Source organism: Penaeus monodon, chromosome 29 (assembly GCF_015228065.2).
Source record: "Penaeus monodon isolate SGIC_2016 chromosome 29, NSTDA_Pmon_1, whole genome shotgun sequence".
In the NCBI taxonomy this organism is placed as follows: domain Eukaryota; kingdom Metazoa; phylum Arthropoda; class Malacostraca; order Decapoda; family Penaeidae; genus Penaeus; species Penaeus monodon.
Genome location: NC_051414.1, coordinates 9,203,081 through 9,203,475, shown reverse-complemented (window position 1 = coordinate 9,203,475; position 395 = coordinate 9,203,081). Strand labels below are relative to the sequence as shown.

Sequence of the window (395 nt, the reverse complement as noted above, 5' to 3'; positions counted from 1 at the left end):
CACATTAACCGTCCTAATATTCATCCAGATATGTTGGGAAATCCTTTGTAACTCAATAGAAGAAATACGTTCCTCAGAGCCTCGAAAATGTTCTAAAATCTGCCTTATTCATAGTAATAATAAAAGATCTTATCTGGAGCAGCTCAAAGGAAAAAATGGCTTTCCTCCTTATATTCTAGAAAACAGGACTACCATAAGGAAACATTAATGAGCACGATCGAATTTTAAAAATATATCCTGTGCTTACGTTGCCTAAATTAAATATTTACACGAGTTTACCTTAACGAGTGCATTAGCCCAAACCATAAACACTCTTCATATACCTTTATGGCCACCAATTTTATCGTTAGATTTTTTCAGATTAACAGCTAGAGGCTCCTTAAGCTCGTCAATTT

The 395-nt window shown here is 34.4% G+C and overlaps 1 protein-coding gene across 1 annotated transcript in view; it reads left to right on the top strand.

The window, feature by feature from the left end:
* Nucleotides 1-395, top strand: part of LOC119591936 (galactoside alpha-(1,2)-fucosyltransferase 2-like) — a gene marked incomplete in the record, with an annotated part of 27,690 nt that overhangs the window by 5,070 nt on the left and 22,225 nt on the right.